The 19,921-nt window shown below is 41.3% G+C and overlaps 4 non-coding genes across 4 annotated transcripts; all 4 read right to left on the bottom strand.

Moving 5' to 3' along the window:
- Positions 1-583: 583 nt before the first annotated feature.
- Positions 584-655, bottom strand: Trnam-cau. Its single transcript has one exon. It is a non-coding gene; the product is annotated as a tRNA-Met (tRNA).
- Positions 656-1,780: 1,125 nt separating this feature from the next.
- Positions 1,781-1,852, bottom strand: Trnam-cau. The gene has a single exon. It is a non-coding gene; the product is annotated as a tRNA-Met (tRNA).
- A 327-nt stretch (positions 1,853-2,179) lies between these two features.
- On the bottom strand, positions 2,180-2,251 carry Trnam-cau. The gene has a single exon. It is a non-coding gene; the product is annotated as a tRNA-Met (tRNA).
- A 327-nt stretch (positions 2,252-2,578) lies between these two features.
- Trnam-cau lies at positions 2,579-2,650 on the bottom strand. The gene has a single exon. It is a non-coding gene; the product is annotated as a tRNA-Met (tRNA).
- Between the last annotated feature and the right edge of the window lie 17,271 nt (positions 2,651-19,921).

Raw genomic sequence — 19,921 nt, 5'->3', positions numbered from 1 at the left:
AAATACAAGCATAGATATGTCAGTACTTTTTTACGATTCATTTTTAGAATATCTTCAAACTCTATCATCAAAAGAGAAATCAAGGAATTAATATAGCTGCTGATGACGGCTTCATTTTCGTCGTGTTGGGGTGAGTTGTCTTATTTCTTGTTGCAAAAGCGGGAAGGAGAGAAAAAGGTGTAGTTAGCAGAGCGTGGTTTCGATCCACGGACCTCTGGGTTATGGGCCCAGCACGCTTCCACTGCGCCTCTCTGCTCTCATTTCATCTACCTAGTGCTACGACATATGTGTCTGTTACATATTAGTTGCATCAGAGAGTCCCCTGTACATGTCCACCGATTGTATTTCGTGTTGACGTCATCTGGACGCAATCTAGATATATAAAGAGGTAAACCTTCCAAATACAAGCATAGATATGTCAGTACTTTTTAAAGTTTAATTTAAACAATGTCTTAAAACGCTAACATCAAACTAAAAAATGAGACATTTATATAGCTGCTAATGACGGCTTCATTTTCGTCGTGTTGGGGTGAGTTGTCTTATTTCTTGTTGCAAAAGCGGGAAGGAGAGAAAAAGGTGTAGTTAGCAGAGCGTGGTTTCGATCCACGGACCTCTGGGTTATGGGCCCAGCACGCTTCCACTGCGCCACTCTGCTCTCATTTCATCTACTTAGTGCTACGACATATGTGTCTGTTACATATTACTTGCATCAGAAAGTCCCCTGGACATGTTCACTGATTACATTGCGCTTAAACGCCATTTGTCCCCAATCTAAATGTCTAAAGAGGTATAACTTCCAAATACAAGCATAGATATGTCAGTACTTTTCGACGATTCATTTTTAGAATATCTTCAAACTCTATCATCAAAAGAGAAATCAAGGAATTGATATAGCTGCTAATGACGGCTTCATTTTCGTCGTGTTGGGGTGAGTTGTCTTATTTCTTGTTGCAAAAGTGGGAAGGAGAGAAAAAGGTGTAGTTAGCAGAGCGTGGTTTCGATCCACGGACCTCTGGGTTATGGGCCCAGCAAGCTTCCACTGCGCCACTCTGCTCTCATTTCGTTTACCTAGTGCTGCGACATATGTGTCTGTTATATATTGCTTGCATCAGACAGTCCTCTGGACATGTTCACTGATTACATTGCGCTTAAACGCCATTTGTCCCCAATCTAAATGTCTAAAGAGGTATAACTTCCAAATACAAGCATAGATATGTCAGTACTTTTTTACGATTCATTTTTAGAATATCTTCAAACTCTATCATCAAAAGAGAAATCAAGGAATTGATATAGCTGCTGATGACGGCTTCATTTTCGTCGTATTGGGGTGAGTTGTCTTATTTCTTGTTGCAAAAGCGGGAAGGAGAGAAAAAGGTGTAGTTAGCAGAGCGTGGTTTCGATCCACGGACCTCTGGGTTATGGGCCCAGCACGCTTCCACTGCGCCTCTCTGCTCTCATTTCATCTACCTAGTGCTACGACATATGTGTCTGTTACATATTACTTGCATCAGAGAGTCCCCTGGACATGTCCACCGATTGTATTTCGTGTTGACGTCATCTGGACGCAATCTAGATATATAAAGAGGTATAACTTCCAAATACAAGCATAGATATGTCAGTACTTTTTTACGATTCATTTTTAGAATATCTTCAAACTCTATCATTAAAAGAGAAATAAAGGAATTGATATAGCTGCTAATGACGGCATCATTTTCGTCGTGTTGGTGTGAGTTGTCTTATTTCTTGTTGCAAAAGCGGGAAGGAGAGAAAAAGGTGTAGTTAGCAGAGCGTGGTTTCGATCCACGGACCTCTGGGTTATGGGCCCAGCACGCTTCCACTGCGCCACTCTGCTCTCAGTTCATCTACCTAGTGCTACGACATATGTGTCTGTTACATATTACTTGCATCAGAAAGTCCCCTGGACATGTTCACTGATTACATTGCGCTTAAACGCCATTTGTCCCCAATCTAAATGTCTAAAGAGGTATAACTTCCAAATACAAGCATAGATATGTCAGTACTTTTTTACGATTCATTTTTAGAATATCTTCAAACTCTATCATCAAAAGAGAAATCAAGGAATTGATATAGCTGCTAATGACGGCTTCATTTTCGTCGTGTTGGGGTGAGTTGTCTTATTTCTTGTTGCAAAAGCGGGAAGGAGAGAAAAAGGTGTAGTTAGCAGAGCGTGGTTTCGATCCACGGACCTCTGGGTTATGGGCCCAGCACGCTTCCACTGCGCCACTCTGCTCTCATTTCATCTACCTAGTGCTACGACATATGTGTCTGTTACATATTACTTGCATCAGAAAGTCCCCTGGACATGTTCACTGATTACATTGCGCTTAAACGCCATTTGTCCCCAATCTAAATGTCTAAAGAGGTATAACTTCCAAATACAAGCATAGATATGTCAGTACCTTTTTACGATTCATTTTTAGAATATCTTCAAACTCTATCATCAAAAGAGAAATCAAGGAATTGATATAGCTGCTAATGACGGCTTCATTTTCGTCGTGTTGGGGTGAGTTGTCTTATTTCTTGTTGCAAAAGCGGGAAGGAGAGAAAAAGGTGTAGTTAGCAGAGCGTGGTTTCGATCCACGGACCTCTGGGTTATGGGCCCAGCACGCTTCCACTGCGCCACTCTGCTCTCAGTTCATCTACCTAGTGCTACGACATATGTGTCTGTTACATATTACTTGCATCAGAAAGTCCCCTGGACATGTTCACTGATTACATTGCGCTTAAACGCCATTTGTCCCCAATCTAAATGTCTAAAGAGGTATAACTTCCAAATACAAGCATAGATATGTCAGTACTTTTTTACGATTCATTTTTAGAATATCTTCAAACTCTATCATCAAAAGAGAAATCAAGGAATTGATATAGCTGCTAATGACGGCTTCATTTTCGTCGTGTTGGTGTGAGTTGTCTTATTTCTTGTTGCAAAAGCGGGAAGGAGAGAAAAAGGTGTAGTTAGCAGAGCGTGGTTTCGATCCACGGACCTCTGGGTTATGGGCCCAGCACGCTTCCACTGCGCCACTCTGCTCTCATTTCATCTACCTAGTGCTACGACATATGTGTCTGTTACATATTACTTGCATCAGAAAGTCCCCTGGACATGTTCACTGATTACATTGCGCTTAAACGCCATTTGTCCCCAATCTAAATGTCTAAAGAGGTATAACTTCCAAATACAAGCATAGATATGTCAGTACTTTTTTACGATTCATTTTTAGAATATCTTCAAACTCTATCATCAAAAGAGAAATCAAGGAATTGATATAGCTGCTAATGACGGCTTCATTTTCGTCGTGTTGGGGTGAGTTGTCTTATTTCTTGTTGCAAAAGTGGGAAGGAGAGAAAAAGGTGTAGTTAGCAGAGCGTGGTTTCGATCCACGGACCTCTGGGTTATGGGCCCAGCAAGCTTCCACTGCGCCACTCTGCTCTCATTTCGTTTACCTAGTGCTGCGACATATGTGTCTGTTATATATTGCTTGCATCAGACAGTCCTCTGGACATGTTCACTGATTACCCTGCGCTTAAACGCCATTTGTCCCCAATCTAAATGTCTAAAGAGGTATAACTTCCAAATACAAGCATAGATATGTCAGTACTTTTTTACGATTCATTTTTAGAATATCTTCAAACTCTATCATCAAAAGAGAAATCAAGGAATTAATATAGCTGCTGATGACGGCTTCATTTTCGTCGTGTTGGGGTGAGTTGTCTTATTTCTTGTTGCAAAAGCGGGAAGGAGAGAAAAAGGTGTAGTTAGCAGAGCGTGGTTTCGATCCACGGACCTCTGGGTTATGGGCCCAGCACGCTTCCACTGCGCCTCTCTGCTCTCATTTCATCTACCTAGTGCTACGACATATGTGTCTGTTACATATTAGTTGCATCAGAGAGTCCCCTGTACATGTCCACCGATTGTATTTCGTGTTGACGTCATCTGGACGCAATCTAGATATATAAAGAGGTAAACCTTCCAAATACAAGCATAGATATGTCAGTACTTTTTAAAGTTTAATTTAAACAATGTCTTAAAACGCTAACATCAAACTAAAAAATGAGACATTTATATAGCTGCTAATGACGGCTTCATTTTCGTCGTGTTGGGGTGAGTTGTCTTATTTCTTGTTGCAAAAGCGGGAAGGAGAGAAAAAGGTGTAGTTAGCAGAGCGTGGTTTCGATCCACGGACCTCTGGGTTATGGGCCCAGCACGCTTCCACTGCGCCACTCTGCTCTCATTTCATCTACTTAGTGCTACGACATATGTGTCTGTTACATATTACTTGCATCAGAAAGTCCCCTGGACATGTTCACTGATTACATTGCGCTTAAACGCCATTTGTCCCCAATCTAAATGTCTAAAGAGGTATAACTTCCAAATACAAGCATAGATATGTCAGTACTTTTCGACGATTCATTTTTAGAATATCTTCAAACTCTATCATCAAAAGAGAAATCAAGGAATTGATATAGCTGCTAATGACGGCTTCATTTTCGTCGTGTTGGGGTGAGTTGTCTTATTTCTTGTTGCAAAAGTGGGAAGGAGAGAAAAAGGTGTAGTTAGCAGAGCGTGGTTTCGATCCACGGACCTCTGGGTTATGGGCCCAGCAAGCTTCCACTGCGCCACTCTGCTCTCATTTCGTTTACCTAGTGCTGCGACATATGTGTCTGTTATATATTGCTTGCATCAGACAGTCCTCTGGACATGTTCACTGATTACATTGCGCTTAAACGCCATTTGTCCCCAATCTAAATGTCTAAAGAGGTATAACTTCCAAATACAAGCATAGATATGTCAGTACTTTTTTACGATTCATTTTTAGAATATCTTCAAACTCTATCATCAAAAGAGAAATCAAGGAATTGATATAGCTGCTGATGACGGCTTCATTTTCGTCGTATTGGGGTGAGTTGTCTTATTTCTTGTTGCAAAAGCGGGAAGGAGAGAAAAAGGTGTAGTTAGCAGAGCGTGGTTTCGATCCACGGACCTCTGGGTTATGGGCCCAGCACGCTTCCACTGCGCCTCTCTGCTCTCATTTCATCTACCTAGTGCTACGACATATGTGTCTGTTACATATTACTTGCATCAGAGAGTCCCCTGGACATGTCCACCGATTGTATTTCGTGTTGACGTCATCTGGACGCAATCTAGATATATAAAGAGGTATAACTTCCAAATACAAGCATAGATATGTCAGTACTTTTTTACGATTCATTTTTAGAATATCTTCAAACTCTATCATTAAAAGAGAAATAAAGGAATTGATATAGCTGCTAATGACGGCATCATTTTCGTCGTGTTGGTGTGAGTTGTCTTATTTCTTGTTGCAAAAGCGGGAAGGAGAGAAAAAGGTGTAGTTAGCAGAGCGTGGTTTCGATCCACGGACCTCTGGGTTATGGGCCCAGCACGCTTCCACTGCGCCACTCTGCTCTCAGTTCATCTACCTAGTGCTACGACATATGTGTCTGTTACATATTACTTGCATCAGAAAGTCCCCTGGACATGTTCACTGATTACATTGCGCTTAAACGCCATTTGTCCCCAATCTAAATGTCTAAAGAGGTATAACTTCCAAATACAAGCATAGATATGTCAGTACTTTTTTACGATTCATTTTTAGAATATCTTCAAACTCTATCATCAAAAGAGAAATCAAGGAATTGATATAGCTGCTAATGACGGCTTCATTTTCGTCGTGTTGGGGTGAGTTGTCTTATTTCTTGTTGCAAAAGCGGGAAGGAGAGAAAAAGGTGTAGTTAGCAGAGCGTGGTTTCGATCCACGGACCTCTGGGTTATGGGCCCAGCACGCTTCCACTGCGCCACTCTGCTCTCATTTCATCTACCTAGTGCTACGACATATGTGTCTGTTACATATTACTTGCATCAGAAAGTCCCCTGGACATGTTCACTGATTACATTGCGCTTAAACGCCATTTGTCCCCAATCTAAATGTCTAAAGAGGTATAACTTCCAAATACAAGCATAGATATGTCAGTACCTTTTTACGATTCATTTTTAGAATATCTTCAAACTCTATCATCAAAAGAGAAATCAAGGAATTGATATAGCTGCTAATGACGGCTTCATTTTCGTCGTGTTGGGGTGAGTTGTCTTATTTCTTGTTGCAAAAGCGGGAAGGAGAGAAAAAGGTGTAGTTAGCAGAGCGTGGTTTCGATCCACGGACCTCTGGGTTATGGGCCCAGCACGCTTCCACTGCGCCACTCTGCTCTCAGTTCATCTACCTAGTGCTACGACATATGTGTCTGTTACATATTACTTGCATCAGAAAGTCCCCTGGACATGTTCACTGATTACATTGCGCTTAAACGCCATTTGTCCCCAATCTAAATGTCTAAAGAGGTATAACTTCCAAATACAAGCATAGATATGTCAGTACTTTTTTACGATTCATTTTTAGAATATCTTCAAACTCTATCATCAAAAGAGAAATCAAGGAATTGATATAGCTGCTAATGACGGCTTCATTTTCGTCGTGTTGGTGTGAGTTGTCTTATTTCTTGTTGCAAAAGCGGGAAGGAGAGAAAAAGGTGTATTTAGCAGAGCGTGGTTTCGATCCACGGACCTCTGGGTTATGGGCCCAGCACGCTTCCACTGCGCCACTCTGCTCTCAGTTTATCTACCTAGTGCTACGACATATGTGTCTGTTACATATTACTTGCATCAGAAAGTCCCCTGGACATGTTCACTGATTACATTGCGCTTAAACGCCATTTGTCCCCAATCTAAATGTCTAAAGAGGTATAACTTCCAAATACAAGCATAGATATGTCAGTACCTTTTTACGATTCATTTTTAGAATATCTTCAAACTCTATCATCAAAAGAGAAATCAAGGAATTGATATAGCTGCTAATGACGGCTTCATTTTCGTCGTGTTGGGGTGAGTTGTCTTATTTCTTGTTGCAAAAGCGGGAAGGAGAGAAAAAGGTGTAGTTAGCAGAGCGTGGATTCGATCGACGGACCTCTGGGTTATGGGCCCAGCACGCTTCCACTGAGCCTCTCTGCTCTCATTTCATCTACCTAGTGCTACGACATATGTGTCTGTTACATATTACTTGCATCAGAGAGTACCCTGGACATGTCCACCGATTGTATTTCATGTTGACGTCATCTGTACGCAATCTAGATATATAAAGAGGTAAACCTTCCAAATACAAGCATAGATATGTCAGTACTTTTAAAAGTTTAATTTTAAGAATGTCTTAAAACGCTAACATCAAACTAAAAATTGAGGCATTTATATAGCTGCTAATGACGGCTTCATTTTCGTCGTGTTGGGGTGAGTTGTCTTATTTCTTGTTGCAAAAGCGGGAAGGAGAGAAAAAGGTGTAGTTAGCAGAGCGTGGTTTCGATCCACGGACCTCTGGGTTATGGGCCCAGCACGCTTCCACTGCGCCACTCTGCTCTCAGTTCATCTACCTAGTGCTACGACATATGTGTCTGTTACATATTACTTGCATCAGAAAGTCCCCTGGACATGTTCACTGATTACATTGCGCTTAAACGCCATTTGTCCCCAATCTAAATGTCTAAAGAGGTATAACTTCCAAATACAAGCATAGATATGTCAGTACCTTTTTACGATTCATTTTTAGAATATCTTCAAACTCTATCATCAAAAGAGAAATCAAGGAATTGATATAGCTGCTAATGACGGCTTCATTTTCGTCGTGTTGGGGTGAGTTGTCTTATTTCTTGTTGCAAAAGCGGGAAGGAGAGAAAAAGGTGTAGTTAGCAGAGCGTGGTTTCGATCCACGGACCTCTGGGTTATGGGCCCAGCACGCTTCCACTGCGCCACTCTGCTCTCATTTCATTTACCTAGTGCTATGACATATGTGTCTGTTACATATTACTTGCATCAGAAAGTCCCCTGGACATGTTCACTGATTACATTGCGCTTAAACGCCATTTGTCCCCAATCTAAATGTCTAAAGAGGTATAACTTCCAAATACAAGCATAGATATGTCAGTACTTTTTTACGATTCATTTTTAGAATATCTTCAAACTCTATCATCAAAAGAGAAATCAAGGAATTGATATAGCTGCTAATGACGGCTTCATTTTCGTCGTGTTGGGGTGAGTTGTCTTATTTCTTGTTGCAAAAGCGGGAAGGAGAGAAAAAGGTGTAGTTAGCAGAGCGTGGATTCGATCGACGGACCTCTGGGTTATGGGCCCAGCACGCTTCCACTGAGCCTCTCTGCTCTCATTTCATCTACCTAGTGCTACGACATATGTGTCTGTTACATATTACTTGCATCAGAGAGTCCCCTGGACATGTCCACCGATTGTATTTCATGTTGACGTCATCTGTACGCAATCTAGATATATAAAGAGGTAAACCTTCCAAATACAACGAGGATATGTCAGTACTTTTAAAAGTTTAATTTTAAGAATGTCTTAAAACGCTAACATCAAACTAAAAATTGAGGCATTTATATAGCTGCTAATGACGGCTTCATTTTCGTCGTGTTGGGGTGAGTTGTCTTATTTCTTGTTGCAAAAGCGGGAAGGAGAGAAAAAAGTGTAGTTAGCAGAGCGTGGTTTCGATCCACGGACCTCTGGGTTATGGGCCCAGCACGCTTCCACTGCGCCACTCTGCTCTCATTTCGTTTACCTAGTGCTGGGACATATGTGTCTGTTATATATTGCTTGCATCAGACAGTCCTCTGGACATGTTCACTGATTACCCTACGCTTAAACGCCATTTGTCCCCAATCTAAATGTCTAAAGAGGTATAACTTCCAAATACAAGCATAGATATGTCAGTACTTTTTTACGATTCATTTTTAGAATATCTTCAAACTCTATCATCAAAAGAGAAATCAAGGAATTGATATAGCTGCTAATGACGGCTTCATTTTCGTCGTGTTGGGGTGAGTTGTCTTATTTCTTGTTGCAAAAGCGGGAAGGAGAGAAAAAGGTGTAGTTAGCAGAGCGTGGATTCGATCGACGGACCTCTGGGTTATGGGCCCAGCACGCTTCCACTGAGCCTCTCTGCTCTCATTTCATCTACCTAGTGCTACGACATATGTGTCTGTTACATATTACTTGCATCAGAGAGTACCCTGGACATGTCCACCGATTGTATTTCATGTTGACGTCATCTGTACGCAATCTAGATATATAAAGAGGTAAACCTTCCAAATACAAGCATAGATATGTCAGTACTTTTAAAAGTTTAATTTTAAGAATGTCTTAAAATGCTAACATCAAACTAAAAATTGAGGCATTTATATAGCTGCTAATGACGGCTTCATTTTCGTCGTGTTGGGGTGAGTTGTCTTATTTCTTGTTGCAAAAGCGGGAAGGAGAGAAAAAGGTGTAGTTAGCAGAGCGTGGTTTCGATCCACGGACCTCTGGGTTATGGGCCCAGCACGCTTCCACTGCGCCACTCTGCTCTCAGTTCATCTACCTAGTGCTACGACATATGTGTCTGTTACATATTACTTGCATCAGAAAGTCCCCTGGACATTTTCACTGATTACATTGCGCTTAAACGCCATTTGTCCCCAATCTAAATGTCTAAAGAGGTATAACTTCCAAATACAAGCATAGATATGTCAGTACCTTTTTACGATTCATTTTTAGAATATCTTCAAACTCTATCATCAAAAGAGAAATCAAGGAATTGATATAGCTGCTAATGACGGCTTCATTTTCGTCGTGTTGGGGTGAGTTGTCTTATTTCTTGTTGCAAAAGCGGGAAGGAGAGAAAAAGGTGTAGTTAGCAGAGCGTGGTTTCGATCCACGGACCTCTGGGTTATGGGCCCAGCACGCTTCCACTGCGCCACTCTGCTCTCAGTTCATCTACCTAGTGCTACGACATATGTGTCTGTTACATATTACTTGCATCAGAAAGTCCCCTGGACATGTTCACTGATTACATTGCGCTTAAACGCCATTTGTCCCCAATCTAAATGTCTAAAGAGGTATAACTTCCAAATACAAGCATAGATATGTCAGTACTTTTTTACGATTCATTTTTAGAATATCTTCAAACTCTATCATTAAAAGAGAAATCAAGGAATTGATATAGCTGCTAATGACGGCTTCATTTTCGTCGTGTTGGGGTGAGTTGTCTTATTTCTTGTTGCAAAAGCGGGAAGGAGAGAAAAAGGTGTAGTTAGCAGAGCGTGGTTTCGATCCACGGACCTCTGGGTTATGGGCCCAGCACGCTTCCACTGCGCCACTCTGCTCTCATTTCATCTACCTAGTGCTACGACATATGTGTCTGTTACATATTACTTGCATCAGAAAGTCCCCTGGACATGTTCACTGATTACATTGCGCTTAAACGCCATTTGTCCCCAATCTAAATGTCTAAAGAGGTATAACTTCCAAATACAAGCATAGATATGTCAGTACTTTTTTACGATTCATTTTTAGAATATCTTCAAACTCTATCATTAAAAGAGAAATCAAGGAATTGATATAGCTGCTAATGACGGCTTCATTTTCGTCGTGTTGGGGTGAGTTGTCTTATTTCTTGTTGCAAAAGCGGGAAGGAGAGAAAAAGGTGTAGTTAGCAGAGCGTGGTTTCGATCCACGGACCTCTGGGTTATGGGCCCAGCACGCTTCCACTGCGCCACTCTGCTCTCAGTTCATCTACCTAGTGCTACGACATATGTGTCTGTTACATATTACTTGCATCAGAAAGTCCCCTGGACATGTTCACTGATTACATTGCGCTTAAACGCCATTTGTCCCCAATCTAAATGTCTAAAGAGGTATAACTTCCAAATACAAGCATAGATATGTCAGTACCTTTTTACGATTCATTTTTAGAATATCTTCAAACTCTATCATCAAAAGAGAAATCAAGGAATTGATATAGCTGCTAATGACGGCTTCATTTTCGTCGTGTTGGGGTGAGTTGTCTTATTTCTTGTTGCAAAAGCGGGAAGGAGAGAAAAAGGTGTAGTTAGCAGAGCGTGGTTTCGATCCACGGACCTCTGGGTTATGGGCCCAGCACGCTTCCACTGCGCCACTCTGCTCTCAGTTCATCTACCTAGTGCTACGACATATGTGTCTGTTACATATTACTTGCATCAGAAAGTCCCCTGGACATGTTCACTGATTACATTGCGCTTAAACGCCATTTGTCCCCAATCTAAATGTCTAAAGAGGTATAACTTCCAAATACAAGCATAGATATGTCAGTACTTTTTTACGATTCATTTTTAGAATATCTTCAAACTCTATCATTAAAAGAGAAATCAAGGAATTGATATAGCTGCTAATGACGGCTTCATTTTCGTCGTGTTGGGGTGAGTTGTCTTATTTCTTGTTGCAAAAGCGGGAAGGAGAGAAAAAGGTGTAGTTAGCAGAGCGTGGTTTCGATCCACGGACCTCTGGGTTATGGGCCCAGCACGCTTCCACTGCGCCACTCTGCTCTCAGTTCATCTACCTAGTGCTACGACATATGTGTCTGTTACATATTACTTGCATCAGAAAGTCCCCTGGACATGTTCACTGATTACATTGCGCTTAAACGCCATTTGTCCCCAATCTAAATGTCTAAAGAGGTATAACTTCCAAATACAAGCATAGATATGTCAGTACTTTTTTACGATTCATTTTTAGAATATCTTCAAACTCTATCATTAAAAGAGAAATCAAGGAATTGATATAGCTGCTAATGACGGCTTCATTTTCGTCGTGTTGGGGTGAGTTGTCTTATTTCTTGTTGCAAAAGCGGGAAGGAGAGAAAAAGGTGTAGTTAGCAGAGCGTGGTTTCGATCCACGGACCTCTGGGTTATGGGCCCAGCACGCTTCCACTGCGCCACTCTGCTCTCAGTTCATCTACCTAGTGCTACGACATATGTGTCTGTTACATATTACTTGCATCAGAAAGTCCCCTGGACATGTTCACTGATTACATTGCGCTTAAACGCCATTTGTCCCCAATCTAAATGTCTAAAGAGGTATAACTTCCAAATACAAGCATAGATATGTCAGTACCTTTTTACGATTCATTTTTAGAATATCTTCAAACTCTATCATCAAAAGAGAAATCAAGGAATTGATATAGCTGCTAATGACGGCTTCATTTTCGTCGTGTTGGTGTGAGTTGTCTTATTTCTTGTTGCAAAAGCGGGAAGGAGAGAAAAAGGTGTAGTTAGCAGAGCGTGGTTTCGATCCACGGACCTCTGGGTTATGGGCCCAGCACGCTTCCACTGCGCCACTCTGCTCTCATTTCATTTACCTAGTGCTATGACATATGTGTCTGTTACATATTACTTGCATCAGAAAGTCCCCTGGACATGTTCACTGATTACATTGCGCTTAAACGCCATTTGTCCCCAATCTAAATGTCTAAAGAGGTATAACTTCCAAATACAAGCATAGATATGTCAGTACTTTTTTACGATTCATTTTTAGAATATCTTCAAACTCTATCATCAAAAGAGAAATCAAGGAATTGATATAGCTGCTAATGACGGCTTCATTTTCGTCGTGTTGGGGTGAGTTGTCTTATTTCTTGTTGCAAAAGCGGGAAGGAGAGAAAAAGGTGTAGTTAGCAGAGCGTGGATTCGATCGACGGACCTCTGGGTTATGGGCCCAGCACGCTTCCACTGAGCCTCTCTGCTCTCATTTCATCTACCTAGTGCTACGACATATGTGTCTGTTACATATTACTTGCATCAGAGAGTCCCCTGGACATGTCCACCGATTGTATTTCATGTTGACGTCATCTGTACGCAATCTAGATATATAAAGCGGTAAACCTTCCAAATACAACGAGGATATGTCAGTACTTTTAAAAGTTTAATTTTAAGAATGTCTTAAAACGCTAACATCAAACTAAAAATTGAGGCATTTATATAGCTGCTAATGACGGCTTCATTTTCGTCGTGTTGGGGTGAGTTGTCTTATTTCTTGTTGCAAAAGCGGGAAGGAGAGAAAAAAGTGTAGTTAGCAGAGCGTGGTTTCGATCCACGGACCTCTGGGTTATGGGCCCAGCACGCTTCCACTGCGCCACTCTGCTCTCATTTCGTTTACCTAGTGCTGGGACATATGTGTCTGTTATATATTGCTTGCATCAGACAGTCCTCTGGACATGTTCACTGATTACCCTACGCTTAAACGCCATTTGTCCCCAATCTAAATGTCTAAAGAGGTATAACTTCCAAATACAAGCATAGATATGTCAGTACTTTTTTACGATTCATTTTTAGAATATCTTCAAACTCTATCATCAAAAGAGAAATCAAGGAATTGATATAGCTGCTAATGACGGCTTCATTTTCGTCGTGTTGGGGTGAGTTGTCTTATTTCTTGTTGCAAAAGCGGGAAGGAGAGAAAAAGGTGTAGTTAGCAGAGCGTGGATTCGATCGACGGACCTCTGGGTTATGGGCCCAGCACGCTTCCACTGAGCCTCTCTGCTCTCATTTCATCTACCTAGTGCTACGACATATGTGTCTGTTACATATTACTTGCATCAGAGAGTACCCTGGACATGTCCACCGATTGTATTTCATGTTGACGTCATCTGTACGCAATCTAGATATATAAAGAGGTAAACCTTCCAAATACAAGCATAGATATGTCAGTACTTTTAAAAGTTTAATTTTAAGAATGTCTTAAAATGCTAACATCAAACTAAAAATTGAGGCATTTATATAGCTGCTAATGACGGCTTCATTTTCGTCGTGTTGGGGTGAGTTGTCTTATTTCTTGTTGCAAAAGCGGGAAGGAGAGAAAAAGGTGTAGTTAGCAGAGCGTGGTTTCGATCCACGGACCTCTGGGTTATGGGCCCAGCACGCTTCCACTGCGCCACTCTGCTCTCAGTTCATCTACCTAGTGCTACGACATATGTGTCTGTTACATATTACTTGCATCAGAAAGTCCCCTGGACATTTTCACTGATTACATTGCGCTTAAACGCCATTTGTCCCCAATCTAAATGTCTAAAGAGGTATAACTTCCAAATACAAGCATAGATATGTCAGTACCTTTTTACGATTCATTTTTAGAATATCTTCAAACTCTATCATCAAAAGAGAAATCAAGGAATTGATATAGCTGCTAATGACGGCTTCATTTTCGTCGTGTTGGGGTGAGTTGTCTTATTTCTTGTTGCAAAAGCGGGAAGGAGAGAAAAAGGTGTAGTTAGCAGAGCGTGGTTTCGATCCACGGACCTCTGGGTTATGGGCCCAGCACGCTTCCACTGCGCCACTCTGCTCTCAGTTCATCTACCTAGTGCTACGACATATGTGTCTGTTACATATTACTTGCATCAGAAAGTCCCCTGGACATGTTCACTGATTACATTGCGCTTAAACGCCATTTGTCCCCAATCTAAATGTCTAAAGAGGTATAACTTCCAAATACAAGCATAGATATGTCAGTACTTTTTTACGATTCATTTTTAGAATATCTTCAAACTCTATCATTAAAAGAGAAATCAAGGAATTGATATAGCTGCTAATGACGGCTTCATTTTCGTCGTGTTGGGGTGAGTTGTCTTATTTCTTGTTGCAAAAGCGGGAAGGAGAGAAAAAGGTGTAGTTAGCAGAGCGTGGTTTCGATCCACGGACCTCTGGGTTATGGGCCCAGCACGCTTCCACTGCGCCACTCTGCTCTCATTTCATCTACCTAGTGCTACGACATATGTGTCTGTTACATATTACTTGCATCAGAAAGTCCCCTGGACATGTTCACTGATTACATTGCGCTTAAACGCCATTTGTCCCCAATCTAAATGTCTAAAGAGGTATAACTTCCAAATACAAGCATAGATATGTCAGTACTTTTTTACGATTCATTTTTAGAATATCTTCAAACTCTATCATTAAAAGAGAAATCAAGGAATTGATATAGCTGCTAATGACGGCTTCATTTTCGTCGTGTTGGGGTGAGTTGTCTTATTTCTTGTTGCAAAAGCGGGAAGGAGAGAAAAAGGTGTAGTTAGCAGAGCGTGGTTTCGATCCACGGACCTCTGGGTTATGGGCCCAGCACGCTTCCACTGCGCCACTCTGCTCTCAGTTCATCTACCTAGTGCTACGACATATGTGTCTGTTACATATTACTTGCATCAGAAAGTCCCCTGGACATGTTCACTGATTACATTGCGCTTAAACGCCATTTGTCCCCAATCTAAATGTCTAAAGAGGTATAACTTCCAAATACAAGCATAGATATGTCAGTACCTTTTTACGATTCATTTTTAGAATATCTTCAAACTCTATCATCAAAAGAGAAATCAAGGAATTGATATAGCTGCTAATGACGGCTTCATTTTCGTCGTGTTGGGGTGAGTTGTCTTATTTCTTGTTGCAAAAGCGGGAAGGAGAGAAAAAGGTGTAGTTAGCAGAGCGTGGTTTCGATCCACGGACCTCTGGGTTATGGGCCCAGCACGCTTCCACTGCGCCACTCTGCTCTCAGTTCATCTACCTAGTGCTACGACATATGTGTCTGTTACATATTACTTGCATCAGAAAGTCCCCTGGACATGTTCACTGATTACATTGCGCTTAAACGCCATTTGTCCCCAATCTAAATGTCTAAAGAGGTATAACTTCCAAATACAAGCATAGATATGTCAGTACTTTTTTACGATTCATTTTTAGAATATCTTCAAACTCTATCATTAAAAGAGAAATCAAGGAATTGATATAGCTGCTAATGACGGCTTCATTTTCGTCGTGTTGGGGTGAGTTGTCTTATTTCTTGTTGCAAAAGCGGGAAGGAGAGAAAAAGGTGTAGTTAGCAGAGCGTGGTTTCGATCCACGGACCTCTGGGTTATGGGCCCAGCACGCTTCCACTGCGCCACTCTGCTCTCAGTTCATCTACCTAGTGCTACGACATATGTGTCTGTTACATATTACTTGCATCAGAAAGTCCCCTGGACATGTTCACTGATTACATTGCGCTTAAACGCCATTTGTCCCCAATCTAAATGTCTAAAGAGGTATAACTTCCAAATACAAGCATAGATATGTCAGTACTTTTTTACGATTCATTTTTAGAATATCTTCAAACTCTATCATTAAAAGAGAAATCAAGGAATTGATATAGCTGCTAATGACGGCTTCATTTTCGTCGTGTTGGGGTGAGTTGTCTTATTTCTTGTTGCAAAAGCGGGAAGGAGAGAAAAAGGTGTAGTTAGCAGAGCGTGGTTTCGATCCACGGACCTCTGGGTTATGGGCCCAGCACGCTTCCACTGCGCCACTCTGCTCTCAGTTCATCTACCTAGTGCTACGACATATGTGTCTGTTACATATTACTTGCATCAGAAAGTCCCCTGGACATGTTCACTGATTACATTGCGCTTAAACGCCATTTGTCCCCAATCTAAATGTCTAAAGAGGTATAACTTCCAAATACAAGCATAGATATGTCAGTACCTTTTTACGATTCATTTTTAGAATATCTTCAAACTCTATCATCAAAAGAGAAATCAAGGAATTGATATAGCTGCTAATGACGGCTTCATTTTCGTCGTGTTGGTGTGAGTTGTCTTATTTCTTGTTGCAAAAGCGGGAAGGAGAGAAAAAGGTGTAGTTAGCAGAGCGTGGTTTCGATCCACGGACCTCTGGGTTATGGGCCCAGCACGCTTCCACTGCGCCACTCTGCTCTCATTTCATTTACCTAGTGCTATGACATATGTGTCGGTTATATATTGCTTGCATCAGACAGTCCTCTGGACATGTTCACTGATTACATTGCGCTTAAACGCCATTTGTCCCCAATCTAAATGTCTAAAGAGGTATAACTTCCAAATACAAGCATAGATATGTCAGTACTTTTTTACGATTCATTTTTAGAATATCTTCAAACTCTATCATTAAAAGAGAAATCAAGGAATTGATATAGCTGCTAATGACGGCTTCATTTTCGTCGTGTTGGGGTGAGTTGTCTTATTTCTTGTTGCAAAAGCGGGAAGGAGAGAAAAAGGTGTAGTTAGCAGAGCGTGGTTTCGATCCACGGACCTCTGGGTTATGGGCCCAGCACGCTTCCACTGCGCCACTCTGCTCTCAGTTCATCTACCTAGTGCTACGACATATGTGTCTGTTACATATTACTTGCATCAGAAAGTCCCCTGGACATGTTCACTGATTACATTGCGCTTAAACGCCATTTGTCCCCAATCTAAATGTCTAAAGAGGTATAACTTCCAAATACAAGCATAGATATGTCAGTACTTTTTTACGATTCATTTTTAGAATATCTTCAAACTCTATCATTAAAAGAGAAATCAAGGAATTGATATAGCTGCTAATGACGGCTTCATTTTCGTCGTGTTGGGGTGAGTTGTCTTATTTCTTGTTGCAAAAGCGGGAAGGAGAGAAAAAGGTGTAGTTAGCAGAGCGTGGTTTCGATCCACGGACCTCTGGGTTATGGGCCCAGCACGCTTCCACTGCGCCACTCTGCTCTCAGTTCATCTACCTAGTGCTACGACATATGTGTCTGTTACATATTACTTGCATCAGAAAGTCCCCTGGACATGTTCACTGATTACATTGCGCTTAAACGCCATTTGTCTCCAATCTAAATGTCTAAAGAGGTATAACTTCCAAATACAAGCATAGATATGTCAGTACCTTTTTACGATTCATTTTTAGAATATCTTCAAACTCTATCATCAAAAGAGAAATCAAGGAATTGATATAGCTGCTAATGACGGCTTCATTTTCGTCGTGTTGGGGTGAGTTGTCTTATTTCTTGTTGCAAAAGCGGGAAGGAGAGAAAAAGGTGTAGTTAGCAGAGCGTGGTTTCGATCCACGGACCTCTGGGTTATGGGCCCAGCACGCTTCCACTGCGCCACTCTTCTCTCATTTCATTTACCTAGTGCTATGACATATGTGTCGGTTATATATTACTTGCATCAGAAAGTCCCCTGGACATGTTCACTGATTACATTGCGCTTAAACGCCATTTGTCCCCAATCTAAATGTCTAAAGAGGTATAACTTCCAAATACAAGCATAGATATGTCAGTACCTTTTAACGATTCATTTTTAGAATATCTTCAAACTCTATCATCAAAAGAGAAATCAAGGAATTGATATAGCTGCTAATGACGGCTTCATTTTCGTCGTGTTGGGGTGAGTTGTCTTATTTCTTGTTGCAAAAGCGGGAAGGAGAGAAAAAGGTGTAGTTAGCAGAGCGTGGTTTCGATCCACGGACCTCTGGGTTATGGGCCCAGCACGCTTCCACTGCGCCACTCTGCTCTCATTTCATTTACCTAGTGCTATGACATATGTGTCGGTTATATATTGCTTGCATCAGACAGTCCTCTGGACATGTTCACTGATTACATTGCGCTTAAACGCCATTTGTCCCCAATCTAAACGTCTAAAGAGGTATAACTTCCAAATACAAGCATAGATATGTCAGTACTTTTTTACGATTCATTTTTAGAATATCTTCAAACTCTATCATTAAAAGAGAAATCAAGGAATTGATATAGCTGCTAATGACGGCTTCATTTTCGTCGTGTTGGGGTGAGTTGTCTTATTTCTTGTTGCAAAAGCGGGAAGGAGAGAAAAAGGTGTAGTTAGCAGAGCGTGGTTTCGATCCACGGACCTCTGGGTTATGGGCCCAGCACGCTTCCACTGCGCCACTCTGCTCTCAGTTCATCTACCTAGTGCTACGACATATGTGTCTGTTACATATTACTTGCATCAGAAAGTCCCCTGGACATGTTCACTGATTACATTGCGCTTAAACGCCATTTGTCCCCAATCTAAATGTCTAAAGAGGTATAACTTCCAAATACAAGCATAGATATGTCAGTACTTTTTTACGATTCATTTTTAGAATATCTTCAAACTCTATCATTAAAAGAGAAATCAAGGAATTGATATAGCTGCTAATGACGGCTTCATTTTCGTCGTGTTGGGGTGAGTTGTCTTATTTCTTGTTGCAAAAGCGGGAAGGAGAGAAAAAGGTGTAGTTAGCAGAGCGTGGTTTCGATCCACGGACCTCTGGGTTATGGGCCCAGCACGCTTCCACTGCGCCACTCTGCTCTCAGTTCATCTACCTAGTGCTACGACATATGTGTCTGTTACATATTACTTGCATCAGAAAGTCCCCTGGACATGTTCACTGATTACATTGCGCTTAAACGCCATTTGTCCCCAATCTAAATGTCTAAAGAGGTATAACTTCCAAATACAAGCATAGATATGTCAGTACCTTTTTACGATTCATTTTTAGAATATCTTCAAACTCTATCATTAAAAGAGAAATCAAGGAATTGATATAGCTGCTAATGACGGCTTCATTTTCGTCGTGTTGGGGTGAGTTGTCTTATTTCTTGTTGCAAAAGCGGGAAGGAGAGAAAAAGGTGTAGTTAGCAGAGCGTGGTTTCGATCCACGGACCTCTGGGTTATGGGCCCAGCACGCTTCCACTGCACCACTCTGCTCTCATTTCATTTACCTAGTGCTATGACATATGTGTCGGTTATATATTGCTTGCATCAGACAGTCCTCTGGACATGTTCACTGATTACATTGCGCTTAAACGCCATTTGTCCCCAATCTAAATGTCTAAAGAGGTATAACTTCCAAATACAAGCATAGATATGTCAGTACTTTTTTACGATTCATTTTTATAATATCTTCAAACTCTATCATTAAAAGAGAAATCAAGGAATTGATATAGCTGCTAATGACGGCTTCATTTTCGTCGTGTTGGGGTGAGTTGTCTTATTTCTTGTTGCAAAAGCGGGAAGGAGAGAAAAAGGTGTAGTTAGCAGAGCGTGGTTTCGATCCACGGACCTCTGGGTTATGGGCCCAGCACGCTTCCACTGCGCCACTCTGCTCTCACTTCATCTACCTAGTGCTACGACATATGTGTCTGTTACATATTACTTGCATCAGAAAGTCCCCTGGACATGTTCACTGATTACATTGCGCTTAAACGCCATTTGTCCCCAAT

Source organism: Haliotis rufescens, unplaced genomic scaffold (genome assembly GCF_023055435.1).
Source record: "Haliotis rufescens isolate VD_foot unplaced genomic scaffold, xgHalRufe1.0.p SCAF_7, whole genome shotgun sequence".
Classification (NCBI taxonomy): Eukaryota; Metazoa; Mollusca; class Gastropoda; order Lepetellida; family Haliotidae; genus Haliotis; species Haliotis rufescens.
This window is presented reverse-complemented; position numbering and strand designations above follow the sequence as displayed.